This window comes from Sus scrofa, chromosome 12 (genome assembly GCF_000003025.6).
Source record: "Sus scrofa isolate TJ Tabasco breed Duroc chromosome 12, Sscrofa11.1, whole genome shotgun sequence".
NCBI lineage: Eukaryota > Metazoa > Chordata > Mammalia > Artiodactyla > Suidae > Sus > Sus scrofa.
In genome coordinates, this window is record NC_010454.4 from 48634810 (window position 1) to 48662104 (window position 27295).

General features: G+C 40.6%; 1 protein-coding gene across 4 annotated transcripts in view; it reads left to right on the top strand.

Moving 5' to 3' along the window:
* The window catches only part of PAFAH1B1 (platelet activating factor acetylhydrolase 1b regulatory subunit 1), a 168508-nt gene that overhangs the window by 67481 nt on the left and 73732 nt on the right, over positions 1 to 27295 (top strand). Inside the window, exon 1 of one of the 4 annotated variants that reach the window (XM_013990003.2) lies at positions 10873 to 11013. The exons of 1 other annotated variant lie outside the window; for it this stretch is intronic. The gene's annotated coding sequence lies outside the window, so the exon portion shown is untranslated. 4 annotated transcript variants of the gene reach the window in all.

A 27295-nucleotide genomic window follows, 5' to 3' on the forward strand; every position in this document is an offset into this window, starting at 1 on the left:
ATTGTTGGTTTGTAGAATTTATTAATATATATATGGATATTCATATATTAAAGTACAACCATATAACAGTTGTACTTTAAATGAACAGACCTTTTTTTATCTGTAGTGGTTGTGAGCTTAGGCACTATGGTTTGCCATTTCTCCAAATGTTTAGAAGAAGGCAATCTGAGAGAATGCACTGGACACACAGAAAGAGGCACTGACAAGAAGCTGAAGAGTGAATTCTGGAAAAATAAATTCACATTTATGGTTCTAGTGCTTCACTCCTACCTTTTCTGTCGTTGGTTGTGCGAGCCAATACGTTCCTTTTTTTCTCTTAGCTATTTTGTTTTTTGTTTTTGTCCTTTCTAGGGCCAAACCTGTGGCATATGGAAGTTCCCAGGCTAGGGGTCTAATCAGAGCTGTAGCTGTCAGCCTACACCACAGCTCACGGCAGCGCCAGATCCCCAACCCACTGAGTGAGGCCAGGGATCAAACCCGAAACCTCATGGTTCCTAGTCAGATTCGTTTCTACTGCACCACAGTGGGAATTCCTGCCTTAGCTATTTTGATTTGTATTTGTCTGCAACCAGAAGAGTTCTAATACAACAGTTATTTAAAATGATGCTACCTGGCCCCAGCTAACTCTTGACTACAGCCTTCAAGAGACCCCAAGCCAGAAATGCCCATCAACTTGCTTTTAAATTCCTGATTCTCAGAAACTATGAGAAAACAAGGTGGTTTTTTTTGTTTGTTTGTTTGTTTTTGTTTTTTTAAAATAACGTTGAGTCCTCCTGTGGCACAGAGATTTGGCATTGTCCTACTGTGGCTCAGGTTGCTGCTTTGGCAAGGGTTCAATCCCCGGCCCCGGGAACTTCTGCATGCTGCAACTGTAACTAAAAAAGTACAATAAAAGGTGTACAGGAAAATAGATACCAAGACAGAAAAAGTAGTTGCCTCTGTATGGGAGGATGTATTTTCATGTTGCTTATTCTTTTTTGTTGTTGTTAGTTTACTTGTTTGTTTCCTGATTATTTTGTAGTGAATGAAAGAGGATCTTTTTAAAGAAAAGAATGGTAATACTCAGTGTTTTAAAGGGGAGTGAAACCACTGACATTGCCTTTCTAAAAAGTGACTTACATGTGCATTAAGAGCCTTAATGAAATACATATCCTTTGACCTAGTAATCCTAATCTTCAGATTAGAATAAGATATTTCCTGTTTTAAGGAAGTAATTAGTCCAAGGCAACACATGTTTATATTCAAGATTTTTCATCATTCTATATTTTAATGAAATATTAGAAATATCCTTGGTGTTCCCATCGTGGCTAAAGAATCTGGTTAAAGAATCTGACTAGGAACCATGAGGTTGCAGGTTTGATCCCTGGCCTCGCTCAGTGGGTTAAGGATCCGGCATTGCTGTGAGCTGTGGTGTAGGTCGCAGACGAGGCTCGGATCCTGTGTTGCTGTGGCTCTGGTGTAAGCCAGTGGCTACAGCTCCGATTCGATCCCTAGCCTGGGAACTTCATATGCCGCAGGAGCGGCCCTAGAAAAGACAAAGACAAAAAAAAAAAAAGAAATAGCCTTAATGAATAATAAAGGAATAACTATAATTCCAATTCAGAGCGTTTGGGACTACAGTGACTTTGGAGTACTGCTGGCATTAGTGCCCAGGGACCAGGGTTGTAACACATCCTTCATAAAAAAAGGATATGTCCCAACTTCCATTTCTGGAAAAATGGAGTTTATGTACTTTTTCCTATCTTTCCTCCTAAGTGCAACAAAAAATCCTGAACATTGTGGGAGTTTCCATTGTGACTCAGCAGTAATGAACCTGACTAGTATCTATATGGTCACGAGTTCAATCCCTGGCCCTGCTCAGTCGATCGGGCATTGCAGTGAGCTTTGGTGTAGGTTGCAGATGAGTCTCGGATCTGGAACTGCTGTGGCTGTGGTGTAGGCTGGCAGCTGCAGCTCCAATTCGGCCCCTAGCCTGGAAACTTCCATATGCCATGGGTATGGCCCCCCATCCAAAAAAAAAAAAAAAAAAAAATCAGTTGCATTCTATTTACTAAGAAAATAACAATCAAAAATGGAAATTAAGAAAACAATTCCATTTACAATAGCATCAAAAAGAATAAAATACTTAGGAATAAAGAAGTTAAACAAGACTTAACTAACTGAATGGAGAGATAGCCACTGTTTATGGATTGGAAGATTTAACATTGTCAAGATGACAGGAGTTCCCATCGTGGCGCAGTGGTTAACGAATCCGACTAGGAACCATGAGGTTGTGGGTTCGGTCCCTGCCCTTGCTCAGTGGGTTAAGGGTCCGGCATTGCCATGAGCTGTGGTGTAGGTTGCAGACGAGGCTCAGATCTGGTGTTGCTGTGGCTGTGGTATAGGCCAGCAGCTGTAGCTCTGATTAGACCCCCTAGCCTACGTACCTCCATATGTTGTGGGTATGGCCCTAAAAACCAAAAAATTAAAAAAAATTTTTTTGAATTACAGTGCATATATAATCACTCAAAGAAACAAACAAACAAAAACTCCATGAAATACTTAGATGTAAATCTAACAAAATATATACAGAACATAGGTACTGAAACTACAAACATCTTATGCAAAAAAGACTTAAAGAGGAGAGTCATAATGGTGTTCATGAACTAGAAGATTCAATTTAGTAATGCTGTCTCTTCTTTTCAACTGATTAATGCAATTACTATTAAATCCCACCAAGTTTTCTGTAGGTATACATAAAAGTTTCCTACAATTTATATGGAAAGGCAGAGGAACTAAAAGAGCTAAAACAATTTTGAGAAAGTAGAATAAAATAGGGGCAGTCATTCTTTTCAATGCTATGGGTTTTATTTCAAGGCTGTGGTCACAGATGTGGCTTGGTGTTGCTGTGGCTGTGGCATAGGTCTACAGCTGCAGCTCTGATTTGACCCCTAGCCTGGGAACTTCCATATGCTGCAGGTGCAGCTGCAAAAGAAAAAAAAAAAAAGGATTGGACTGTATACTATTTGATTCCATTTATATAACCTTCTTAAATTGAAAATTAAGGAAAGTAGCTGCTGCTAAAAAAGGCAACATGGAGGATCCTCCTGTTGATGAAAATGTTTTGTGTCTTGATTGTATCAATGTCAATTTCCTAGCTGTGATATTGTACTACAGTTTTGCAAGATGTTATCCAATGGGGTAGGGGTTAGTGGTGTGCGGGGATCTCTCTATTATTTCTCTTAACCATATGTTGATCTACAATTATCTCAAAATAAAAAGTTTAATTAAAAGTTAAAAATAATAAGGGATTGTTTGGTCCAAAATGCCTTTGAGAAACACTAAAATAATGGGTTACTTAGCAACTATTACAAGATTGTGCTTTCGAAGACTATTTAATGACATGGGAAAATGTTGATTTTTAACCTCCAGTTAAAAACTATTAAGATTTAGGAGCTCTCAGAGTTCCCGTTGTGGCTCAGTGGAAAGGAACGTGACTAGTATCCATGAGGATGCAGGTTCAATCCCTGGGCTTGCTCAGTGAGTCAAGAATCCAGCGTTACTGTGAACTGTGGTGTAGGTTGCTGACATATCTTGGATTCTGTGTGGCTGTGGCTGTGGCTGTGGCTGTGACTGCGACTGTGGTGTAGGCCAGCGTCTATAGCTCTGATTTGACCCCTAGCCTGGGGACTTACACATGCAACAGGTGTGCCACCCCCAAAAAAGAGAGAAGAGAGAAAAAACTGTTAAGGTTCAGAACTGCATGTAAACTAAGATCCTGATTTTGTGAAAAATATTGACTTGTATATCTACAAACAAAAATTGAAGGGTACATATGATTTTTTTCATTGGGTTTATATCTGAATTATAGGGTTACTTGTGCTTTTTCATTTTCATGTTTTCTGAAATTTCCAAAATTTTTGCTGTGGCATAAGTCATAAGTAAATGAAATCTTGAAATAAAGGAAATAAACATGTACCTAGTGAGACAGAAAAGGCAGTCTCACAAATAAACGGGGGGGGGGTGGTGATGGTTTGGGAAGCAGCCTTTTGTCCTATACTATGTCCTGTCAGAGTATTTCCACTAACCTGTTTGCATTCCTAGAAGATGCATAAGTGCTTAAAACAAACCCAATTTTACAAAGAAAAAGTTTTGGAACAAAATTTTTTTTTTTTTTTTTGTCTTTTGTTGTTGTTGTTGTTGTTGTTGCTATTTCTTGGGCCGCTCCCGCGGCATACGGAGGTTCCCAGGCTAGGGGTTGAATCGGAGCTGTAGCCACCGGCCTACACCAGAGCCACAGCAACGCGGGATCAGAGCCGCGTCTGCAACCTACACCACAGCTCACGGCAACGCCGGATCGTTAACCCACTGAGCAAGGGCAGGGACCGAACCCGCAACCTCATGGTTCCTAGTCGGATTCGTTAACCACTGCGCCACGACGGGAACTCCTGGAACAAAATTTTACATACTTTCGTTTATTTATTTGGCTACACCAGGTGGCATGCAGAAGTTCCCGGGGCCAGAGATAGAACCTATGCCACAGCAGCAACTGGAGCAATAGCAGCAATAATGTCAGATCCTTAACCCACCAGGAAATTCCTACACACCTTTAAATAATACATGTATCAAAAGTGATTATAAGGAAAAGAATATTATTTCGTTTACCTAAGTACTGTACATTGTAGCCCAGGAGAGAATAGAAAATGCTTCCTACACAGCCATAATCTACTCACCCTTAAAAAGGATAGAGTTAGTAATCTAAATTTTTTTTAAATGAAGAAACTGATCTGGTGTGAGTCCCGAATGCTGTCAAAGATGCACAGTGAGATGACAGACATTTCCTGCTGTTGATGTGGAATGGCAGAGGGGGTGTAAGTTTGTGCCTGAAAACTCCCATTTCAAACAGGGAAGTTCTGTTTTTGCTTGTTGCTTTGTTTATATGCATATGGGCATTCTGTACAATATTTTGCTTGGAAAAATATGCTTTGGAGAAAAAGAAAGTATAAAAACCATGATTTAGGGTATGTCTTGACATAACTTAGCATTAGTGGTTTTTTCTGGACCATCATTTGGAGACCTGGAATCCAGTCCTTTCTCTGCACAGTCAATAGGGGAAGAAGGGACAGTAAAAATAGCAACTGAGAGGGGAAAAGAGGACACTATTGACCAGAGTTCTCTTTGAAAGATGAAGGTTAGTATGAGCAGCCCCATAGCAAACAGGATGGACCAACAATCAAGATGTTCAAAACTAGGAGTTCCCATCATGGCTCAGTGGTAATGAACCCGACTAGTATCCACGAGGCCTCACTCAGTGGGTTAAGGATCCAGCGTTGCTGTGGCTGTGTTGTAGGTGCACAGCTACAACTTCTGATTAAACCCCTATCCTGGGAACTTCCGTGTGCCCCCAGTGCAGCGCTAAAAAGACAAAAAAAAAAAAAAAAAAGGACCTTCAAAACCAGAGTTCTCTTGTGGTATAGTTGTTATGGATCCGATGTTGTCACTTCAGCAGCTTTACTGCCATGGCACTGGTTCCATCCCTGAACTTGGGAACTTCCACGTGCCACAGGCACTGCTTAAAAAAAATCCAAAACCTTCTGGTCCAGTTGATCTTTCTAGTCTTACAGCCTGCACATTTCCCCCTCTTCCTTCTCCAATCCTTCACCTATCTACCTCCTATCCCTCTCGCACATAAACATATACTCCTTTTCAGCTACACTGGAATCACTTCTTGTTTCCAGAACTTGCCTTCCACATTTGTAACTCCATTCCTTTGCTTAAACCACTCTTTCCACTTGGATCACCTTTCCTCCAGACCTCTACTGTCCAGTGTGATAGCCACCAGCTACATGGGCTACTAAGCACTCGAAATGTGATTAGTGTGGATTAAGATATGTGATAAGTGTAAAATACACACTGGATTTCAAAGAGTGTAAAGAAAAGGTAAAAATTAATTTCACCACTTTTAACTCTAAAATGTGGCTATCACGAAATTAAAAAAAATATATATGTAGGACATGTTACCTCAGCTTTTGTGAATCTTAGTATTTTAGTCAGAATTATACCAACTTCAGTAAATTTTTAGGACAAATGTGTTTATTAGAACAAACTCTTATTTAGTCAAATTAATTATTTGATCAGTTCTCTATTTTGCAAGATTAAAGCACTTCCAATTTTTCTATTCTCATTTTTGTATTAATGAAATTATTTTCATGGGGGAAAAGTTCTTTCCTCTAGTAATTTTACAAAGGACATTTGATTTACTTATCAGCATTTTCCTTTTAGTCTCTTTTTTGTTTCTACTGTGAGCATCCTTTTGTGGCCCCAGTTCTCACCACATGCAACTTTCCTAGTTGGAATTCGCAGGTAAAAATTTTACTCTGTGAAGTTCTAGCCATTGCTACTTAAATGCTATGCAAATCATTTCTACTAGTAATATTCATTTTAATTGGATAAATGACCAATTGTTTAAATTTTAAAATTTATCCAAGAGAAAATTGTGGGGCAATCACACATAATTCAGTATAGTTCTTTTGTCTAAGATTGCTTAACTTAAGATTGGTTGTCTGATTTCTCCATAACTTCTGATCACTCCATGTCTTTGGTGAGGCAAAAATCAATGGGTAGGGTCAAAATATCCTAAGGAATTATTGATATTCTTTTAGACATAGTAATGCTATTGTGATTATATTTTCAAAAATAGGTTTTTTTTTCTTTTAGAGACATATATTAAACTACTAGTGAGTAAAATAATGTGATATTTCGAATGAATGTGCTTCAATATATGAAGGGGCAAATGAGTGAGCGTATAAATGAAACAAGATAAGGGAGTTTCCATCGTGGTTCAGCAGAAACTAATCTGACTAGTATCCATGAGGATGCAGGTTTGATCCCTGGCCTCACTCAGTGGGTTAAGGATCTGGCTTTGCTGAGAGCTATGATATAGGTCGCAGACGTGACTTGGATCTGGTGTTGCTGTGGCTGTGGTGTAGGCTGGTAGCTGTAGCTCTGATTCAACCCCTAGCCTGGGAACCTCCATATGCTGTGGGTGCACCCCAGACAAAAGACCAAAAGGCAGCCTCAAAATGTGCTTTTTTTGGTTCTTACCTTTATTGACAGCTACTAAAATGAAGTCCAAACTCCCCACTATGTTCTCAAGGCCCTGCACTCTGATTCCTTACTGTCTCTCTGATTGTCTCTCCTGCTACTTTCCTCTCTGGGCTATTCAGGGAATAAAGTGTGAATGGTGTTCCCTGGACCAGTGCAGTTTTCAAGAAGCCCCCTTCCTAACCATCATTTCGTTCTCATTTGACTGGACTTTCTTTAGTTTCCTGGGACACAGCCATCATTTTCCTGATGCAGGGCCTTTGCACTTGTTCTTTACTCTAGAGTCCTTTGGCTACTCAAGTCTCAGCTCAAAAATCATTCATTCCTCAGTATGTCTTACCACCCTCACTCATGTGGTCCTACCTATTTTTCACCATTTCAATACTGCCTATTGCCTTTATGGCCTTGTCACCTTTTTTCTGTGTCTTTTACTGGAACATAAACTCTATGACCTCAAGGATTCTTTTTGTTTTGTTCATTGTGTAATGTTCAACACCCAGTACAGGGTCTGGTACATGGAAGGTACTCAGATATTTGTTGAACGAGTGAATGAATGAAAATTCTAGCCATTTTTAAAAGACTGATTTAAATCACTTCCTTCACAAAACCTTGACTCCTCTAGGTAAGAATTAATCTTTTACTCTACTAGGTGTACACACAGCCATAAAGAGGGTTGTTTTACTTTTTGCCTGGTCTATTGCAGTGACATCTAGAATGAATTTGATGGATTTTTTTTGGTATTGTTATTTATGTCAGCACTTTAAAGTTTTCAGATGACAAATGCTGCTTCTAAATATTTCTTCTTTCCAGGCTGAGAGTTTCACCTCCATTAAAAGTTTTTCATTTGTTTTTATGGCCTCCCTATGTTCATGACACATGAGGGTGTCATGATGCTGAGATGAAGAATGACTGGTTTAGTTGACCTTATCCTCACTGATAGGTCCATGTTTTGGGGAAATTCAGGTACACAAATTATTTAGCTAAAATCTCCTAGAGTGAGTCTTTTGTCACTTAGGTCATGGTTTTCTTTCAAAAGGGACATTGGTACACATAACCTATGCCTAAAAGCTAACTCCTCACCATTTCCTAACTGTTTTATATCAAGTATGCACCTACAGCAATGTATGTTTGCCTATAAATAGAGGACAGTTTCATTCTCAAAATATTTGTGTTCATTATAAACAGATTTTTGCTCTGGAGCTATTTTTAGAAGACATTTTGTCCTCTCCCCAATAGTAATATTTGCAGTGTTTCTTCTAGTCAGCTTATTTGCAGAATTGTTTAAACTAACACTAATTTTACTGCAGCAACTAAAACAAATGCTTCCATTTTTAAAATGTTCGCTGAAAAAATGAAGGTTTGCAATTCAAACGAATGAGGAGATTGTTAGATTGCAGTAAGTAAAATAGAAGTTTATACTTAATTTTTTTTATAAATATCATCCAAAATATTCATTATCGAATGTTTCCTGGATGGACATAGTCAGTTTTGTATAAGTCCTTATGAATTATGATTGATAGTACAGATGTCCCACTTCTCCATTCTCAAAGAGACAAGACTTTATGAAGACAGATATATCATTTTAGCAACTGAAAAGAAAGTGCACAGAACCAGAACACATGGCCCCATATCAAGGCACATAACACAACTCCCTGGATTATAACTTTTAAAAGACTTCAAACTTTTAAAGAAAAGTTATAATCCAGGGAGAAAATTTTTACACATTCTTCCCAAGGGAGTCTATTGTTTTTTGAAGGACTCTTATTGAGATACAGCCTGATCTCAAATTTAATTTATAATTAAATAATACAGATTTTAAAGTATTCTGAACACCTGCATGTATGAGCTCAAGGTTTATGCAGGTTAGAGTTACCTATTTGTATTAAATTGGTGTTTATCAATATGATTCTGATTTCTGGACAACTTTGTAGACTTTTAGAACATTCATTTAAGAAATAAAGAACTAGAGTTCCCATTGTGGCACAGCGGAAATGAATCCAAGAACCATGAGGTTGCAAGTTCGATCCCTGGCCTCCCTCAGTGGATTAAGGATCCTGTGTTGCCGTGAGCTGTGGTGGATGTCGCAGACGTGGCTCAGATCCCACATTGCTGTGGCCATGGTGTAAGCTGGCAGGTATAGCTCTGATTAGACCCCTAGCCTGGGGACCTCCATATGCCGTTAGTGGGACCCTAAAAAAAAAAAAAAGCAGAAAGACAAAAAAAAATGAAGAAATAAAGAACTGATATACTCAGATGATTAAATGTTAATAGTACGATGTGAGGCAATAATACTTTCACAGATAAAAACAAACCAAAAGTGGATTCTTAGAACAAGGGATATTAATTTATTTCCAAGTTTATTGACTGTTACTGGACATGGCACAGACCAAACTTCAGTGCATTTTTTGGTCCTTATCCAGCCAGAGAATCCCCAAACTGTAAACCTGCAAAAGACATTCCAGAGATCATTTGATTTACTTTCCTGCTTTCAAGAAGGCGAGAACCCAAACCCTCCAGGCAGTTCATTCATATTCTTCTTGAACAACTCCAGGATTAGAGACTTAACAACCTTTCTTGATAAAAGAAAACTTGTTTTAGCATCAAGCAACAGTAGTGGTTAAATGAATTGGGTGACTCTCCACTAAGGACATATATTGTACACACGCAGCATAGCCTCGCTAATTCTCACAAAAACCTTACAAGTTATTTATTAGGTCTATTTTATAGAGAAACTGAGGCCAGAAAGAGGCATTTAGCCAAGGTCACATTTCCTCTAAGAGGCTGATTCGGGATACACATACCCAAGTTATCTCTCTCATTAACCAAGTTCATCTCAAATGCAGTGTATGCGTTTACCTACATAAAGGAAAGCAATAAAATCAATAAACACAAGCCTAAACCTGTGTTTCAGGTAAGTTTCCTTGGACAGCACAGATTAATGACAAGATAATCACACTAGATAACTCTTAACTGAAAGAATATTCCATATTGAATGATTCAGAACCTCAAATCTGCTTCTTTTAAACGGAATGTCTCTATATGGAATACACTGACTATAAATCCCCAAGACTTGTCATCAGTATTTCAACCCGTAAATTAGCAAACACACACACACACACACACACGCCTTGTAGGAATAAAGTTCCAGGTCTTTCTTTGGGCATCAGTTTTGAGACTTCCAGAGTCGCAGAACTGTGTGCCTGCGTATGTGACTCAGGAAAACAATAGCTGAATCACATCTAAAAGCGAATCTTCCCAATTAAAAATCTATAATAAAAATGAAGGCAACAAGGCATTCCATCAGCCTTTTAACCTCAACAGCTCTTCTCCCCAAGCCAACTCAACCTACTCTCCTCTGCTTCCCGGCCCCCACGGAAGACCGGAGGTAGAAGGGGCGACAGCCTGGCCGGGGCTTCGCTTTCTGAAGCCTATCCGGGCCCGGAATCCAAGGGCGCCAGCTGGTCTCTGCTGTTGGCCGGGGGAAGTGGGGAGAGCGCAGTTCGCGGGCAGGAGCAGGGCGGGGAGGTGAAGAGAGCCGGAGTTCGTGAGGGGCCAGAACAGTCAAACAACGGTCTAGGAAAAGGGGACCGAGAACCTTTTCCCTGGTTAAAGAGGCGTGTGCAGCGCGAGAAGAAGCACCTAGTGCGCAAACTCTTCCGCCGATCCCCTCGGTACTTCCAAGCCACACCGGCAGCCCTCCCGCTAAGCGGAAGGCAGCGAGGCTCAGGGCCCGGCCCAGACTGGCGCATGCGCCGCAGCCCCTCCTCCGCTCCCGGCCCCCTCCCCTCCCTCTTCCCCGCGGGTCTGGGGCGGCGGCGGCGGCGGCAGCGGCAGCGGCGGCGCGGTGACGTCAGGGCGTTGGGGCAGCTCCTGTGACAGACGGAGCTGGAGCGGCGGGGCGGCGGCGGAGTCCGGCGGCAGAGATAGCGAGTGAGCGAGCGAACGAGCAGCGACTCCGGGGTCTAGGGAGCGAGAAGGAGAAGGAGGGGAGCGCTCGGGCGCGAGCGAGAGAAACCGCGAGCGCCGGGCTTGGGCTCGAGCCCCGGAACGGCTGAGGAGCCCGCCCGCTCCCCTCCCCTCCCCCTCCCCGGGACCGGGCCCAGCGCGCCATCCTCCCCCTCCCTCCTTCCCTCCCTCCCTCCTTCCTCCCTTCCCTCTCCCTCTCCCCCTCCCCCGCCGGTGGATGGGAGTGAAGGACGGAAGAGGCCCTGCGGAGGCGGCGGTGCAGCGCTCCGGTAAGGCAGCGAGAGTCTGCGCCCTTCCCTCTGTTTTTCCCACCGCGCTCGGGCAGCTGCGGGCCGAGCCCGGCGGCCTGACGATGTGGCTGCGCCGGTCCCCTCCCTCCCATTCTCCCCTCCCCCTGCCGCCGCCTCCTCCTTCTTCTTCTCTCCTCGCTCTCAAAATGGCGGCCGCGACGGCCGTTGAGTGAGAGACTCGGGAGGAGGGGGGACAGGCCCGGGAGGGCGCTGCCCTCGCTCCCCTCCTCCCTGGCCCGGGTTCCGGGGGTGCCAGGGCCTCCGCGGCTCCACCCGTGGCCCTCCGGGAAAGGGATCGCCCTCCTCCCTCGGTGACTTAGCAAGAAAAGTATTCTTGGGTAGAAAGGGCGTGGAGAGCAGGTCGCTCTATGATCTTGGGGAAAGGATTCGGCCCTTCTCTCCACCGGCGCGGAAGGCGAGCTCCGCAGTCCCCACCCCACCCGCGGTTGGCGCTAAGGAACCGGGCTCCGCTCGGAGCCGCCTCGGCACCCACAGGCCTTGAGGCGTTCTGTCCCCCACCTGTCCTTAGGATGGGGTTGACCCGAGAATGATGGCCCAGCCCATCCCTGGCCCCCCTGTGCGGTGGTCGAGCCTCCGCACCCATTAAGGAGGAGCGGCCCGACCCACCGAACCATCTGCAGCATCCACCCACCAAATCCGGCAGGATTTTCTGTTCTGCCACCGGCTCCTTAAACGGGAGTTGCCTTTTGACGTTGTAACCCTGAGCTTCGAGGCCCTCAGCCATTCTCCTTCATCTAATCTAATCTCTCCACTCATATAGGAAGCGCAGTGCCTTCCTTAGCCTCGCAGGTGAGAATATGCCTTTGAGGAGGTACCAGGGCAAATTTTAACTCTACCACTCTAAACAGAAGAGTGGAGAGGAAGAGGAGGTTTTTCAGTATCTGAGATAAGGGAGAGCAAGGTGCCTTGGTTTTATGTTATTCTGCTTTTCTTTGGTGACTTAGCAAGAAACTCCTTGGGAGGAGAGCAGGAGATTTTTCTTTTGGGCTTGAGGTTTGGGTCCAATTTATATCAATCCTTTGGTTACAAAATTGTGCTTTGGAAGCGAAGAACCAGATTTGTGATTCTCAATGGGCGATGTCATGCCAAGGTTTTCCCCCACCCCCCCACTTTGCTAAAGAGGCAATCGGAAGAGAATAAAGATATTACTGTTATTCTGACCTCTACTTTAACACACAATCTTTGAGGTTCGTAACGTTTTAAAGGCTAAACAAAAAAAATTGTGCTATTTTTGGTAATTCTATTTTTGTTGGGAGGTGGGTTGTTTTGTGTGAATTTCATTTTGAGGCTAGGGCGGAGGAGACAGTGCTTGGGCCTTCCATACCGGTAATGTCATCCCTCCGCTTCAGCCACAGTAGTATTTGCTTGAAAAATTTTTTTTCTCTCTTCTTTTTTGCTGCAGCAGGGCTTGATTGCTGCAGCTCCAGTCTTTTAATCAGGAAAATTTCCTGGTTGGGTATGTCGGTAGTGATATAATATTGGATATATTAAAAGCTTTTACTTAAAATTTTTTGATTGGGTTTAAGGCATTAGCTAGCTTAATCTCTCATGGGTATCTTTCAGGACACAGTTTTGCAAAATAATTGGCAGTTGCAAATTGCAGTTTTTATTAAAGCAGAAGAGTAATCTGTATTTAGGGTGATTTTTTTCTTTCATGTTCTATTATAAATGATCATTGTTTGGATTGTTCACAAGAAGAGGATCTCCTAAACAAATTTGTAGCTGTTGTTTTTATAAATCAGAAACTGGAACCCAGTTTTTCACAAATTATTTCTGTGTATATTGATTTTGATGGAACTAGCCCAATTTCAGTGCCTCTCCCCCACCTCCTTTTTTTTTTAAAATGGGCTAATATTTGTAGATGCTGTGAACAGCCATTGAGCCAGGGAGACTGGGTGGAGTAAGAGAGCTGAAGCTGTGAAATGCTAGATTGCCCTTTGATAGCATTTTTCTCTTGCTTATGTTTTGTAAGGTTATTTGATGCTAATTGGTGCTACAACAAAGGCATTTCTCTGTGGTAAATCTTAGAAATGTCATGTTTTTAGTTTCCACCTTTTTTGCAAGGTGGGTATTGAAAGATTGGGGTAAAAAGCAAATGTCCCTGCTCTGAAGCAGATACTTATTGTCTTTATATAGAGATGTATATATACATACACACCCTTCTTAATATTTTTTATTGTTTTAGTCAAATAATTGTAAATTAATGAATGCCAGAAATATTTGGCAAGAAACAGGAGTAGAAATATTCCAGAAACCTGATAATATTACGGATGTTTTCTTTTAATGTTAGTTTGCATTAAAACATTAAATTTGTGATTTTTAAATAATGAACATCAAAATGAGCAAGAAAGGATAAAATAATTTGTGTTAAATGCTCTTTATATAGACCCGTTCTCTTGTGTTGTCCCTTGGAAGAGACCTTTTACTAAGATACTACCATAAGAGAGAGTAGATCATTTTAAGCTCTTGTATCAGGCATTCTCAGGAGAATGTCAGATTCATGTAGTAAATATGATTTTGATGAGCCTTATAACTTTGTCAGAGTATGATATATTTTTAATTTTTTGTTATTTTTAATATGATTAGAAAGTAGAAGAGTTCATAAGGTGAGGAATGAGGTTAGTATGATAATTCACTGTCATGTGTCTGACATATCCCCATCCCATATAGTATTTGTAGCTATAAAAATTCACTAAGGGCTGTGATTTTTCAGTAATAATTAGTTGATTAGGAGTTTAAAAATAATTTGACTGAAGAGAGCTTTTAGTTCCAGTGTTTATCTGTGTGTGTTTCTGATATTTGCAGCAGAATCTTTTGCTTAATTTGGAGATTGATTTTTAAAATTCTTCATAATCCTATACTTAGGAAACTTAATGAGATTGAGGTAGATTAATTTTTTTTTAGTAGAATTACTTGGTGTCTTTTTTCCAGGTACGTTATTGCTCATATTTCAGTGTCCAAGAAAATAAGAGGACCTTAGTTTTTGTTTACCTCTGATACATATTATTCACAATTTTTGTCATCTTAATAGGTAAGCCGTAGAAACTATGGCAGTTGTCAGCATTGGCATGGAGATACCTTTAAAAAAACAAACCCAAAGCAAAATCTTAGGGCAATCAGTTAATTTTCCAATTCTTCCCATTGAGTTCTAAAACAGTGAGTCATTCACTCTTTTGCCAAAAGGACTTGAGGCTCAGTTGATTTTAAACCATGCCTGTCAAGTATGCTGTGGTCCTAAAAAAGAGTTTTTACTTGCCTATAAGTTTCTGTTGTGAAAATATTTCATTGGCAGGTTATATGTTTCCATGCACTTTGGAAAGGGAGAAGTAGTTAAGTTTAAATTCTTTGCCACTTTACAATACAACTTTGTTTTTTGTTTGTTTTACTTAAAAAGTTGCTCTATTTAAAATAATGGTGGAGTTCCCGTTGTGGCGCAGCAGAAACAAATCTGACTAGGAACCATAGGGTTGTGGGTTAGATCCCTGGCCTCGCTCAGTGGATTAAGGATCAGGCGTTGCTGTGAGCTGTGGTGTAGGTCGAAGACGTGGCTCGGATCTGGGGTTGCTGTGACTCTGGCATAGGCCGGTGGCAACAGCTCCGATTTGACCCCTAGTCTGGGAACCTCCATGTGCCGAGGGTGTGGCCCTATAGACAAAAGACAAAAAAAAATAATAATAAAATAAAACAAAACTAATGGTATATGACTTCTGAAAAGAAAAAGCAAATCTCTTTTAAAGCTTTAGATTTATCTAATTGCTGAAGGCCAAATGTTCCAGAAATCTGTATCTCAAGGTAAGATACAGAGAAATCTGTGTTTTGTGAAGAAAGATGTTGTATTATGTCTAATAGTAAGTAGCAGTGAAGCCTTTTTGAATTGTTTTAGCTTTGTTGCTGGTTTGATAGGATGTTTTGCCTAGTCATTTAAGTAGAACTTTATACCTTGCCATGGCAAATTATAAATGTTAATTGATATTTGTGAAATGCTTTATAGTCGTTGGATGTAGGTGTCATAAAGGCTTATAATTTTGATATATTCTTTAAAAGTTGGTGGCTTTTAGTTGAAACTTACCTAGTTGGGATTGATCTGTGCATTTGTCAAGGACACTTCTGGAAAAGTATCCTCTGAAGTTATTGTCATTTAACATTGTTGTAAATATCCCCTAGAACTTTGTAAAAATATAGAATGTGTATTTCATTTGTTTTGCCAAGCTTTTTTATATAGAATGGTATTTTTATGGATGAGAGAAATAAAATTCAGAGAATTTCTTTTTCCAAGGTCACATGTTAGATTAGTAGCTAGAATGAGGTAAATGTTGTAGTCACTGAACCACTTGGTTATTACCTTGCATGATGGAGTAAACATTCCATTTTCTTTGGACAAAATGGACTCTTTTTCATAAGTATTCTTACGTTAATTTCTTTTCTAAGGTGGTGAAAACTGGTGGCATTTATTGCCTGCATCATTTATTTATTAACATGTGCTGTTAACTATTTTGCTTGCGTAAGTCGTTTGAGTAGGGACTTCCAGAAAATGTCTAATACTGCTTTATAGTGGTATTAATAAGTAAATAAGTACCTGCTGCATGTATACAAGTAGTATTAATAAGTAAATATTAGTGTTTAACATTTAAATAAGTACAGAAAAGAAGTATTAATTAGTAAATACATACTTGCATTTGATGGGATTATGTGAAAAGAAATATTCTATTTTATGGTTCTTTGTAATGGCTATGGTTCTTTGTAATGACTGCTTGGGAATTAAGGTGAAGGAGAGAAAAATGTTCTTACTTTACAAGAAATTTTATGTTCTGGAATAGGATCACACTTCTAACATAGTTGTATCAGGGCCACAAAACTCTATAATCTATAAGTGAAATGCATTTGCATTTTGATTATCTGCTCCTTGAGCTCTTATGTGATGACAGGAATTATTGACAGTTAACTGAGGCTGTTAAGAAACTTTCCGAGAGACTGTCAGTGAAATTAAGAATTTGAGGAGTTCCCGTCGTGGCGCAGTGGTTAATGAATCTGACTGGGAACCATCAGGTTGCAGGTTCGATCCCTGGCCTCGCTCAGTGGATTAAGGATCCGGCGTTGCCGTGAGCTGTGGTGTAGGTCCAAGACGTGGCTTGGATCTGGGGTTGCTGTGGCTCTGGCATAGGCCGGTGGCAACAGCTCCGATTCGACCCCTAGCCTGGGAACCTCCATATGCCACGGGAGCAGCCCTAGAAAAGACACACACACACACACACACACACACACAAAAATCTGGGACATTTTTAGGGAGTTTAATTTTTGAAAGTTTATGTTATTAAGGATTTGCACATTGCTGAGCCACTTTTAATCTATGGCAGAGATAAAAGGGTATGTTTTATGATAATATTTTGTATGCATAAGGCATATATTTTATCTGTGTTTATCTTTTGTTCCATATATTTTTTTCCACACCTATGGCATGTGGAAGTTCTCTGGCCAGGGATTGAACCTGCACCACACAGTAACCTGAGCTACTGCAGTGACAACACTGGATACCTAACCTGCTGCGCTAGAAGGGAACGCCCATGTTTGTTTATATTTTATCAAAAATATGCTGACTGCAAAAGAAGGGAAGGTGAGGGTAGAGTTATTATTATTTTTTCTTTTTCCATTTTGGCCACCCTGAGGCATATGGAGTTTCTGGGCCAGGGATCAGATCCAGTCTGTAGTTGTGACCTAAGCTGCTGCAAAGCCGGGTCCTTAACACACTGTGCTGTGCTGGGATTGAACCTGCATCCCAGCACTCCCAGAATGCTGCTGATCCTGTTGCCTGGGAACTCCAATTGTATGGATTATTTGAGGGTTTTGTTAACATATTTCTTGTTCTTTCTTTCTTTCTTTTTTTGCTTTTTAGGGCCATACCCACGGCATATGGAAGTTCACAGGCTAGGGGTCAAATCAGAGCTACAGCTGCCAGTCTGCACCACAGCCACAGCAACATGGAATCTAAGCCACGTCTGCGATTTATACCACAGCTCACAGCAATGCTGGATCCTTAACCCACTGAGCAAGGCCAGGGATCGAACCCATGTCCTCATAATACTAGTTGGGTTTGTTATCACTGAGTCACAATGGGAACGCCTGATTAACTTATTTTTTAAGGATGAGGAAAAAGTGTATACATTTACCATAATCAGAGAGGATTCAATGAAGCTGTTGACTAAAACCAAAAATGAATAATTCAGATTCTAATCCTAACTCCACAATTTATCAACTGTGAGCCTCGAGCAGTAGCTTTGGTTTCTGTATCTATGGATAGATAATATTGACAGTATCTAACTTACAGGGTGGTTGCTATTATTGAGTATGATTGAATGATGAAAGGTCTGTAAACCCTTCAGTAGGTGTTTTTTTATTATTAGACATTTTTAAAGGAAGAATTAACAGGATTTAATCATACAAATAAGCAATTAATATATTAATATAGCTCTTCTAGTTTTAAGTGTATTTCTTAAGAATTAGTATTGGGGAGTCTTTCCTCTTTGATATCCATTAAATGTATCTGAACCTAGTGATGTCTTCAAAGTCTTCTGGTAGGCAAGAAGTGCTATGTAAATCAATGCCGAATGGAAAATTTTAGCTTTTCAATATAAAATTATATTACTAATAAGCACTTTATTTAAGCTGCAAAGCACATTTATTTTTCGTTTTTTGGCCACCCCAAGGCATATGGAGTTCCTAGGTCAGGGATCAGATCCGAGCTGCAGTTGTGACCTACGCCACAGCTGTGGCAACGCCATATCCTTTAACCCACTTTGCCGGGGATCATGGCTCACAATGGAACCTGCGTCCTGGTGCTGCAGAGAACCAGCAGTGCCACAGTAGGAAAATCTTTATTTTAACAAACAGAAAGGTTTTGTTTGTATTTTTCAATATTAATTTAAATGACCCCACATTTTGCTGCTTTTCCTTTTAAATTTTTTATTTTGGACTAATTTTAGATTTGTAGGTGAGTTGGAAAGATTGTGCAGAGAATTCTTGTATATCTACACCCTGCACCCATTTCCCCCTATTGTTAACGTCTTACGTTTCCTTAGTACATTTGTCAGTCTTGGTATTTACTATTAGCTAAATTCCAGGCTTTTTTTTGGATTTCACTGGTTTTCCCATTAATGGCCTCTTTCTGTTCCAGATTTAATCCCGGGTGCCACATCGTATTTGGTTGTCATGTCTCCCCAGTCTCCTCTGGTCTGTGATAGTTTCTCCGTCTTTCCTCATTATTCATAACCTTGACTGTCTTGAGTTCTGGTTATGTATCCTATAAAGTGTCCCCCAAAATGGGTTTGTCTGATTTTTTTTCATGATTATAGATGGATTATCAGTTTTTAGAAAAAATACCACAGAGATGAAATGCATTTCTCATCACATCATAGAATGTTGGAGGCAACATAATACCCACAAAACATCGTTGGTGATGCTAACCTTCTTCACTTGGTTGCTGTAGTGTTTGCCTTGTATTGAGTCAAGTTCCCATGTCCTGGGATGAGGAGGTGTCTGTTTATGTATGTTATCTGCAATTCTATAAGGCAGATTAGCCTCCTTTCTCTTATTTATTAAAATAGTTTACCTATTATTAATTTTAATAACCCCCGTTTTCCCCTACTTTTAAAAAAATAAGATATTTTAAGAATAATATGGACAATAAATATCAGAGAAAGCCTTTGAAGAAGATACATTTAAGTGAATTATATGTCTCTCCAGAAGTACTCTGAAGTTCAGTGTTGGGATTTTAGGAAAGAGCACCATGTTTTGGATCTTCTGGTCTGAGAAACGAAGCAAATAGGAAATCTTATTCATTGGTGCTGTGTTCTTATTTGAATCCTCCTTGTTCTTCCCGTTCCCTCAAAAAAACTTGTAAACACTGCAGCAGAAAACAAAATGTTTTTGACCGATTGGGACTCTTAATTTAAAAAGAGAACGGGTAAGGGAGTTCCTGTTGTGGCTCAGTGGGTTAGGGACCTGGTGTTGTCTCTGTAAGGAAGCACGTTCAGTTCCTGGTCTTGCTCAGTGGGTTAAGGATCTGGCATTGTTTCAAGCTGCAGCGTAGGTTGCAGATGAAGCTTGGATAGCTTGGATGCGGTGAGGCTGTGGCTGTGGCATAGGCCTCAGCTGCAGCTCCAGTTAAATCGGTTCTGAGAACTTTAGTATGGCTGTATAAACCAATCAATCAATTTAAAAAAAAGAAAAACCAACTTGTAGATCAGTGTCCTAAAAGATATTTATTTATTTATTTATTTATTTTTGTCTTTTTTGCTATTTCTTTGGGCCGCTCCCGCGGCATATGGAGGTTCCCCGGCTAGGGGTTGAATCGGAGCTGTAGCCACCGGCCTATGCCAGAGCCAGAGCCACAGCAACGCGGGATCCGAGCCACGTCTGCAACCTACACCATAGCTCACAGCAACGCCAGATCGTTAACCCACTGAGCAAGGGCAGGGACCGAACCCACAACCTCATGGTTCCTAGTCGGATTCGTTAACCACTGCGCCACGACAGGAACTCCAAAGATATTTATTTAATTAAGAAGAATTTATAATTTGAGAGCAAGATAATTCTTGAATTTCAGTTATTACATTCTTGGAGTTTTTATATCTTGCCCTTCCGTTTTATCCCTTGTGCAGAGAATCTCGTTGAGGGGGGGGGGCCTCTTACTTTTTTTTTTTTTTTTTTTTTTTGCTATTTCTTGGGCCGCTCCCGCGGCATATGGAGGTTCCCAGGCTAGGGGTCAAATCGGAGCTGTAGCCACTGGCCTACGCCAGAGCCACAGCAACACGGGATCCGAGCCGTGTCTGCAACCTACACCACAGCTCACGGCAACGCCGGATCGTTAACCCACTGAGCAAGGGCAGGGACCGAACCTGCAACCTCATGGTTCCTAGTCGGATTCCTTAACCACTGCGCCACGACGGGAACTCCCTTTTTTTTGTTTTTTTAATGGCCATACCTGCAGAGTATGAAATTCTCTGGCCAGGGATTGAATCCAAGTTGCCAGATCCTTTAACTTACTATAACAGGCCTGGGATCAAATCCATACCTCTGCAGCAACCCAAGCAGTTGCAGGCTACAGTCTCCAGTTGGATTCTTAATCCACTGAGACATAGTGGGAACTCGTGGATTTCTACTTTTTAAAAAAAATTATTCAACATCATTACATAATTTTGTTTCTCTTTTAAAGTCTCATCAATTTTTCTGTCCAGCAAACATGTAGTTATAGTCCAAGCACTGAGGATACAAATATGATTGTCAGCCCTTGCCAAAGGGCTGACTTTTAAAGTTTATAAACACATATTTAACATGCAAAGGTAGCATAACAGTGCTGTAATCAGAATATGTACTTGGTGAGATGAGGGCCCAAAGTTTTCAAGGAGGTTTTCACAAAGATGTTATTAAACATTTTTGAAGAAATCCTGTCACATTGTTTGGGGAGTAATTTGTACCTAGTCTTATAAATACCTTGGATGGTGAGAGGAGTTCCATGTAGTTCAGTTTGGCTGGAGTGGTAGGCGAGTACAAAGGAGCAAGTATATTACCCTGATCTGCACCTGCTGTAAAGGAGGTGGCACATGGACCATCTTCATTTCCAGGCTCCATGTTAGAATTATGTCATTAAAAACTCCATGGTGCGGAGCACCCGGCGTATCTATATTTTTCCTTTATTCTCCCCTCCTTCCTCCCTCCCTCCCTCCTTCCCTCCCTTCCTTCCGCTTAAAGCTTACTTACTGAATTTTCAATGAAATATTTATAAATGGACAAATATTCTAATTAACCAAGAGTCATTTTACAAAGGGAAAATAATAACAAAACTTCTAACCCACACTTTTCTCTGTTCAGTGCTTAAAAAGGAAATCACATAGGAGTTCCTGTTGTAGCTCAGTGGTAACAAACCTGACTATAGTATCCATGAGGATGCGGGTTCGATCCCTGGCCTTGCTTAGTGGGTTAGGTCCTGGCGTTGCTGTGAGCTGTGGTGTAGGTTGCAGATGCAGCTCAGATCCCACATTGCTGTGGCTGTGGCATAGGCTGGCGGATGGAGCTCCGATTCAGCCCCTAGCCTTGGAACTTGCATATGTCACAGTGCAGCCCTAAAAAGAAAAAAAGAAGAAAAAAAAAATACAGAGCCCATTTTTATTTGGGGGGAAATAGAATAGATTTGCAGTTATAACTGATTTAATCTAATGACAGAGTGAGCCGTGGCTTTTTTCTTTAATCAAAATATTATTATTGTTTGGGGCTTACTGGTAGGTACCACATTCAAAAGTACTTAGTTTCTGTCTTTAAGACATGCTGTGTCAGGAACCAGAGGGTTTTAGAGATAGAAATTAAATTGGGAAAAGATTTTATAGCATTTCACCATAATATCCTTGGTTACCTATGATCAGTTCACATTCAACAAAATATACCCCATGTAATTACAGTGCGTAATAATGTGGAATGAACTAGACTATAGAGAAAAAAATATTAACTATGGGGGAAAAGTTCTGTTTTGCTTCGTTTTGATCCCAGTAAAAGTTGCCCTCACATTAGAAAAGCTCTGAGCACACTGTAAATAAAAGTAGAAGAGAGAAAATATTGCAGCTCTCTCAATTGGAAAGACTGCATCTCTTTTCCTGGCATGACCTCTACAGGCACTAGGTAATTGGGGCATTTCTGGTTTTTTGGCTCCTAAGGTCTCAGCACTGCTGCCTGCATTTTCGGTAAGCTTCCTTGTGGATTGTTTTTGAGAACTACTGTTGTTGCCCTTGAGGTGCCAGGGGATGATTTTAAGTTATTAGATTTCCCTTTTGAAAAGGTAACTGCCAGGGGCAGGTAGGAGGGATGAACTAGGAGTTTGGGGTTAGTAGATGCAGACTATTAGGTACGGAAGGGATGAACAACAAGGTCGTACTGTATAGTACCGAGAACTATATATGTTCAGTATCCTGAGATAAGCCATAATGGAAAAGAATATTAAGAAAAGAATGTACCTGAGTTCCTGTTGTGGCTCAATGAGTTAAGAACCCGACACATATCTGAGGATTTGGATTTGATCCCCGGCCTTGCTCAGTGGGTTAAGGATCTGGCCATGAGCTGTGGTGTAGGTCGAAGATGCGGCTCAGATGTGGTGTTGCTGAGGTGTAGGCTGGCAGCTGCAGCTCGGATTTGACCCTTAACCTGGGAACTTCCATATTCCAGCAGGTGCTGCCCTAAAAAGAAATAAATTTTTTAAAAGAATGTATCAATTTTTTTAAAATACAGAGAGTTTAAAGAGAAAAAAAGGCAACTGTTTGCATTGTGGAAGATGTAACTGTTGAGTGGATGGAAGCAGACCTGTAGAGACTATTTAAAGTGGCTGTGCAGGGTGAAGGAATTGATTTTAGAGAGATTGAGTATGTGTAATTAGTAACCAATTTGATAAGTGAGAGAAACAAGCAATGTGGAAAGTGAGGAATTGAGGTGTTTTTTGTTTTTGTTTTAGTTTGGCTAGCTAATGTTGGGTGTGGGGGTTAGGAAGAAACAAGAAAGAGTTGAGCCAGAACCAAGGTTGGGGAAAGCTTTTTTGGTTATTGTTGTCTGTGTATATTTTAACAGGATAAAATTTAGGTGTGTCAGAGACTTGAGTTCTAAAATTTTGGGTGTTTTCATGTTTTCTATGTCTACCAGTATAATTAATAATAGAAAATTTTGTTTATTATTGCTTACTCACTTTATGTGGCATTAAAAATTCATTCTTTCATCAGAATGTATTCAGTGCATTCTGGTTATAAGAATTGTGCTGAGGTAGTAGAAAGTACTCCAGACAGGAAACAGTAGTAATACAATCATAAAGGTCACATAGTGGGGAGAGGAAAGGCATGCATTACAAGGTGCTCAGTGTTACTGAGTTTGAGCAAAGTGGGGCTTGATTAGAAATACGACTTGAAATTAGTCAAAGACCTTATAAACTGTGTTAAAGCATATGAACTTTAGGAAACAGGGAGGTAGCATAGTGTAGTGATTAAGGGCCTTGTTTGGAGCCCAGTTGCCCGTTTTCAATTCTGTCTTTTTCTTTTTTCTTTTTGTCTTTTAGGGCCAAACCTGTAGCATATGGAGGTTCCCAGCCTAGGGGTCTAATTGGAGCTGTAGCTGCTGGCCTACACCAGAGCCACCGCAACACGGGATCCGAGCCGTGTCTGTTACCTACACCACAGCTCACTGCAATGCCGGATCCTTAACCCACTGAGCGAGGCCAGGGATTGAATCTGCACCCTCATGGTTCCTTGTCGGATTCGTTAACCACTGAGCCACAATGGAACTCCCATTTGTATCCTTTTTTTAAAAAATTCACATGTAGATGATATATGACGTTTGTCTTTCACTGTCTAACTTGACTTAGTATGATAGTTCCTAGGTCCATCCATGTTGCTGCAAATGGCATTATTTCATTCTTTTTTATGGCTGAGTAATATTCATACTCTTTATCCATTACTTTGTTGTTGGATGTTTTGGTTGCTTCCATGTCTTGGCTTTTGTAAGCATTGCTTCAGTGAACATTTGAGTGGATGTATCTTTTTGAATTATGGTTTTTTCTGGGTAGATGCCCAGGAGTGGGATTGCTGGATTGTATGGTAGTTCTGTTTTCAGCTTTGGTTTGTTTGCTTGCTTGCTTTTTAGGACCATACCTGTGGCATATGGAGGTTTCCAGGCTAAGGGTTGAATCAGCTGCCAGCCTGTGCCACAGCTCACTGCAGTGCCAGATCCTTACTACTGAGCAAGGCTAGGTATCGAACCCACATCCTCATGGGTACTATTTGGGTTTATTACCACTGGGCGACAATGGGAACTCCCTATTTTAAGATTTTTGAGGAACCTTGATACTGTTTTCCATAGTGCTTGCACCAATGTACATTCCCACCAATGGTGTAAGAAGGTTCCACACCCTTTCCAGCATTTATTATTTGTAGACTAACTTTTTGATAATGGCCGTTCTGGCTAGTGTGAGGTGGTATCTCATTGTAGTTTTGATTTGCATTTCTCTAATAATTAGTGATGCTGAGTATCTTTGTATGTGTCTTTTGGCACATACAAAGTACACACACAGTATGTCTTCTTTGGAGAAATGTCTGTTTAGATCTAGTGCCCATTTTTTGATTGGGTTTTTTGTTTTTTGGTTTTGAGCTGCAGGAGGTGTTTGAATATTTTGGAGATTAATCCCTTGTCAGTTGCTTCATTTGCAAATATTTTCTCCCATTCTGTGGTCTTTTTTTGTTTATGGTTTCCTTTGCTATGTAAAAACTTTTAATTAGACCCCACTTGTTTATTTTTTGCTTTTATTGTCTTTAGGAGGTGGATCTGAGAAGATAGTACTGTGGTTTATGTGAGAGTGTTCAGCTTATATTTTCATCTAAGAGTTTTAAAACTATTCAGTCTGACATTTAGGCCTTTAATCCATTTTGAGTTTACTTTTGTTTATGGTGTTAGAGAATGTTCTAATTTCATTACTTTGCATATAGCAGTCCAGTTTTCCCAGCAACAGTTATTGAAGAGATTGTCTTTTCTCCATTGTATATTCTTGCCTCCTTTGTCATAATTGACCATGAATGCTTGGGTTTATTTCTGGGCTTTCTATTCTGTTCCATTGATCAGATTGTATTTTAAATATATAATTCTGGGGCTGAGTAGAAGACACATGTTAACTGGCCAAGATTAGATTTAGGAAGACCTGCTGAAATTAGTCCAGATGAGAGATGGTGGTGTGAACTGTAATGGCAGTGTTAAGGGTAGACAGAATAATTCAACAAATACAGAGGCCGTAAACGTGGCAGAGATCCAGGTAATCAATTGAATATAGAGGAAGAAAGAGGAGTTCTCTGGTGACATAGTGGTTAAAGAGCCAGCACTGGGAGTTCCTGTCGTGGCTCAGTGGTTAAGGAACCTGACTGGCATCCATGGGGACACACGTTTGAGGATCCGGCATTGCTCTAAGCTGTGGTGTGGGTTGCAGGCATGGCTCAGATCCTGTGTTGCCCTGGCTCTGGTGTAGGCCAGTGGCTATAGCCTCCATTGGACTCCTAGCCTGAGAACCTCCACATGCCATGGGTACGGCCCTAGAAAGACAAAAAGACAAAAAAAAAAACAGCCAGCATTGTCACTGCTGTGGCTCGAGTTTGATCCTTGATCCTAAAACTTCGGCAAGACATGGGCATGGCCAAAAAAAGAGTCAAGGTTGACTCCCATGTAAGATTATTTCGGTTTTTTTTTTTTTTTTTTTTTTTTTTTTTTTTCTGCACTTCTGGCATATGGTATGGAAGTTCCTGGGCCAGGGATCAAATCCACGCTGCACTGCGATGACTATGGCAATGCTGGATCCTTAACCCACTGTGCCAGGGTGAGGATCAAACCTATGCTGCCACAGAGATGACACCATATCCATAACCCATGGCGCCACAGCAGGAACTCTTATTTCTAACATTTTAGAAGCAATACTCTATTTTAAAAAGTACTTTGGACCTTAAATACCCTCTATGGTAGTGATATGTGAGGCTTTGTGGGTATATTATGTTGCTTCCATAAAAATGAGAATAAATGGCCTGAGGTAGTTTTTAATTTCTTTAAATTTATAGGCCTTTGCTGTTTTTCTCAGTAGATAGAAGTTTCTCTTTAAGATAACAAAATTATGTGAAAACTCTTAATTTAGCCCAAGTCCAAAGAGCCAGAAGGTTAAATAATGATTTTATTATGTTGTTTTTATTTATAACTTCGTTAAGATTTGCAGTTATGGAGTTCCCGTCGTGGCGCAGTGGTTAACGAATCCGACTAGGAACCATGAGGTTGCGGGTTCGATCCCTGCCCTTGCTCAGTGGGTTAACGATCTGGCATTGCCGTGAGCTGTGGTGTAGGTTGCAGACGCGGCTCGGATCCCAAGTTGTTGTGGCTCTGGTGTAGGCCGGTGGCTACAGCTCCGATTCAACCCCTAGCCTGGGAACCTCCATATGCCTCGGGAGCGGCCCAAGAAATAGCAACAATAACAACAACAACAAAAAAGACAAAAAAAAAAAAAAAAAAAAGATTTGCAGTTATAAAACTGTTAGCACTATAGAAATGCTGTAAAAATTTGAAGTGACTGCTGAATCATTAAAGAGGTGAAAATTTGTTAATTTGTTATTTCTATTATATCTAATTTTTTCATTGTTTATTCACATATGATAAAATTTGATGGTAGCAGAACACTTCATCACTTATTCATTCCTTGGATAATCTTAGCTCCCTTCTGTATTTCTATTATTTTTTAATTTTTATTTTTTGGCTGCATCTGTGGCATGTGGGCATTCTGGGGCCAGGGATTGAACCCACTCCACAGCAGTGACCCCAGCCACAGCAGTGACAACACCAGATTCTTAATAACCTGCTGAGCCAGAAGGAACTACAAATCTTTGTTGTTCGTGGACAGTTTGGAAGATACAGTTTCATGAGCATCATGATCAGATGTGTATTTAGATAGTTTTATGTTGGCAGTGAGGAATATGGATTGGAGTTTGAAAGTCACTTAGTAGGGTTTTTCAGGAAAGAATGACTAGTGCTTGAAGTAAGACAGCAGCAGTGAAGGTTGTTGACACGAGAGAGGTTTAGGATTGTGAATGAGTAGTGTATGATGAGGAAAGGGGTGCATTAGAAGACTTCTCAGATTTGTGGTTTGGGCGCTGGGTAGGATTGATAAAGTGATGTCATTAGCCGTCAACAGTAGAGAATAAGAGAAGGAATTATGTAGGATATTACATAAAGTGCCAGATTAATTTTCCTGAACCACAATTCTCAAGTCACTTTCATGCCAAAAACCCATTGCAGCTTTTTACCATATTTAGTCATCTTTGTATGTGAAAATGCAAAGGGCACATTGTCGGGAACGTGGTATTGAATAGATGTTAGTTTAATCCTAAATGGGCACT